This window comes from Triticum dicoccoides, chromosome 3A (genome assembly GCF_002162155.2).
Source record: "Triticum dicoccoides isolate Atlit2015 ecotype Zavitan chromosome 3A, WEW_v2.0, whole genome shotgun sequence".
In the NCBI taxonomy this organism is placed as follows: Eukaryota; Viridiplantae; Streptophyta; class Magnoliopsida; order Poales; family Poaceae; genus Triticum; species Triticum dicoccoides.
This window is the reverse complement of record NC_041384.1, coordinates 184,204,004-184,208,097: the sequence shown is the minus strand read 5'-3', so window position 1 is coordinate 184,208,097 and position 4,094 is coordinate 184,204,004.

The following is a 4,094-nucleotide window of genomic DNA, read 5'->3' as shown; positions in this document are numbered from 1 at the left end:
AACACGCCCACCCCTTTAATTCCGCCCACCCACAGCCACTAATGTCTCTCACACATATGCTATCTACCTATCCCTTAATATAGCTAGATATGTGTCACACAAACTTCTTCTCCCTCAAGATGCCCATGCGTTGCACAGAACATCAAGATGCATTTGTACGAGAAGTTTATCTTGTGGGAGAAAAGGATGAACGAGGAAATGCCTTATTTGCAAATATGGAGAGGGGTGTGGGTATCATTTTGCAAAATTTCCATAGTTTCCTTCATGTCCGTCGGATATAAACTGGATGGCCTATATTGCAGGATGGCAGCAACACCATCATCACCAACTCTATTTTTTATAAGAGTAGAGATATGTGAGTGTCACTGCCCCCCTCCCCACACACCCACACTTCCCAACACCGAAGGAGTAGGGTGACACCTCGATCTTGATACTAATCTATCGACTGGCTTCTCTCTCAAACATACACACACACACTACCCGACACCGAAGGAGCTAGTAGGGTGGCACATCGATCTTGATAATAATCTATCTACTCCTCTTTTAAACACACACACACACACACTCTCGCTAGTTGTGCCTCTGTGCCTACCGCGCACACTCTCGATACGTCTTTCTCTCCCTCCCCCACAACAATGACAACAGAAGGGCAACAACTCGATCTGATCATAATCTGTCAATTGGTTTCTCTCTCAAACATTGTGTCTTGGTGCCTCGCTTGGTATCCCCCTTGATATGTAGACTTCTCGCGCGCGCACAACTGTAGTGACGATGACGCTGAACCCAGTGTGCCTTGTTTTTACCGGCCTCATGTGATTGTTTTCACCCTGTTTTCTGTTAATTAACAATGCAACCTTTTCTTTGTTACTACCAGTGAATCTGAAATCATTCGGGGCAGACATAAAATATATCACTTGAAAGATCGTGGATGTCGCCTAGAGGGGGGGGGATGAATAGGCGCTTTAAAATAATTACGGTTTAGGCTTGAACAAATGCGGAATAAACCTAGCGGTTAATTTGCCAAGCATAAAACCTAAAACAACTAGGCTCACCTATGTGCACCAACAACTTATGCTAAGCAAGATAAGCAACTATGAGATAGCAAGATATAAGACAAAGAACAATATGTCTATCACAAAGTAAAGTGCATAAGTAAAGGGCTCGGGTAAGAGATAACCGAGGCACGCGGAGACGACAATGTATCCTGAAGTTCACACCCTTGCGGATGCTAATCTCCGTTTGGAGCGGTGTGGAGGCACAATGCTCCCCAAGAAGCCACTAGGGCCACCGTAATCTCCTCACGCCTTCGCACAATGCAAGATGCCGTGATTCCACTAAGGGACCCTTGAGGGCGGTCACCGAACCCATACAAATGGCAACCCTTGGGGGCGGTCACCGAACCGTACACTTTGGCAACCCTTGGGGGCGGTCACCGGTACCCGTCAAATTGCTCGGGCGATCTCCACAACCTAATTGGAGACCCCGATCCTTGCCGGGAGCTTTTCACCACAATGATTGAGCTCCGAACAACACCAACCGTCTAGGGCGCCAAGGCACCCAAGAGGAACAAGCTCTAGGGTGCCCAAACACCCAAGAGTAATAAGCTTCTCAACCTTCACTTCCACGTATCACCGTGGAGAACTCAAACCAATGCACCAAAATGCAATGGCAAGGGCACACGGAGTGCCCAAGTCCTTCTCTCTCAAATCCCATCGAATCAAGAAATGCTAGGGAGGAAAATGAGAGGAAGAACAATAAGGAGAACACCAAGAACTCCAAGATCTAGATCCAAGGGGTTCCCCTCACATAGAGGAGAAAGTGATTGGTGGAAATGTGGATCTAGATCTCCTCTCTCTTTTCCCTCAAAAACTAGCAAGAATCCATGGAGGGATTGAGAGTTAGCAAGCTCGAAGAAGGTCAACAATGGGGGAAGAACACGAGCTCAAGGAATTAGGTTAAATGGGGAAGAAGACCCCCTTTTATAGGGCCTCCCGAATCCAACCGTTATGTGCTCAGCCCGCACACGAGCGGTACTACCGCTCCACGAGCGGTACTACCGCTCAGGTGGAAGAAACAGGGAAAAGGAGCAACAAAACATGAACCTTGGGGTGGTAGTACCGCAGGAGACAACGGTACTACTGCTGGGTTAAGCGGTACTACCGCTCCCTTCGGTGGTACTGCCACGCAGAACGAAGGGTAAAGGGAAAGAGGGACCGGGCGGTACTACCGCGGAGGAAGGGCGGCACTGCCGCTAAGGAGCGGTACTGCCGCACTACTGTCGCAGCGAGGTACCGCACAATCCAACACAGAAAAAGACCCCTCGAAGCGACGCGGTAGGGACCTGGTAAGCCAACGGTAGTACTGCTGCGGAGTCACCGCCGGTACTACCGCTACGGAGCAGTACTGCCGCTTGTGAATCCTCAGCGGTACTACCGCTGGGTACCATGGTACTACCGCTGGGACCCTGACAAAAACCACACTCAAGAAAACCAGAACTGCCATAACTTCTGCATATGCGCTCCGAATTGAGCAAACTCAAGCTTGTTGGAAACAAGACAACGAGTAGCATCAAAACAGCCAATCGAGAAGAGGCAGGGGAGGTATGCCTAACAAATGGAGGAGTGAAACCTCCAACCGAGAAGAACCGGCAAAACCTCCAACATCGAAAACATCATAGAAGATGCATGCAAACTCCGTTTTCGATGAACTCAAGCTTGTCATCAAGATGACCATAAGCTCTAAGACTCACAAAGAGAACCAAACAAGAACCAAGAAAGATGATGCAAGGATGCAATGTTTTGAGCTCTCAGCGAACGATACGATCAAGCTACTCATCGAGAGCCCCCCTTGATAGTACGGCAATCGATCCTATAACCCGGTCTCCCAACTACCATCATGAGACCGGTAAAATAGAAAACCTATCAAGGGCAAACCTTTGCCTTGCACATGGTCCACTTGAGCTAGATGATGACGATCTTGACTCCCTCAAGTTGGACCACCTTTCTTGATTGGATTGACTCGATGAAGACTAGTTGATTGCTCCCCCGTACTCCACTATGGGTGAGCCACTCTTCCGCACATCTTCACAAGTCCATTGTCACCACAAAGGACGACAAGCTTCAAGCATTTGATCTCTTCGTGATGCTACACTTGAACTTGCACACCGCAACCTTTCTTGATTGTGTTGACTTGATGAAGACTAGTTGATTGCTCCCCCATACTCCACTATGGGTGAGCCACTCTTCCGCACATCTTCACAAGTCCATTGTCACCACAAAGGACGGCAAGCTTCAAGCATTTGATCTCTTCGTGATGCTCCACTTGAACTTGCACACCGCAACCTAACCCCACAAAGAACCCTCACGAAGACCATGGGTTAGTACACAAAGCGTAATTGACAATGCTTACCATACCATGGGATCACTTGATCCCTCTCGGTACATCTTCTATGCTTTGTGGGTTGATCAACTTGATTCACTCTTTAACTTAGTCTTGATCAACCTCTCACAAGACCAATCTTTAGGTAATTCCTTGAATAGCACCTTGGTCGACACAAACTCTCCTTGAAACCAACACATGTACTCCAAGAAAAGCCTATGGACAAAACCTTCAAATATAACTCAAGGCAACCATTAGTCCATAGAGATTGTCATCAATTACCAAAACCAAACATGGGGGCACCACATGTTCTTTCATCACTTCAACCCAATTATCGCAGCAACTATTTTAAAAGAAATAAGCTAGCTGCCCGTGCGTTGCATGGAACATCAAGATGCATTTGTATGAGTAGTTTATCTTGTGAGAGAAAAGGTTGAATGAGGGAAGGCCTTATTTGCGAACGTGGAGAGACGTGTGGGTATATTTTTGCAAAATTGCCATAGTTTCTTTCCTATCCGTTAGATATAAATCTGACGACCTATATTGCAGGATGGCACGCACACCATCATCACCAACTCTGTTTTCTACTCCCTCCGTCCGAAAATACTTGTCATCAAAATGGATAAAAAGAGATGTATCTAAAACTAAAATATGTCTAGATACATTTCCTTTTATCCATTTTGATGACAAGTATTTCCGGACGGAGGGAGTATTTG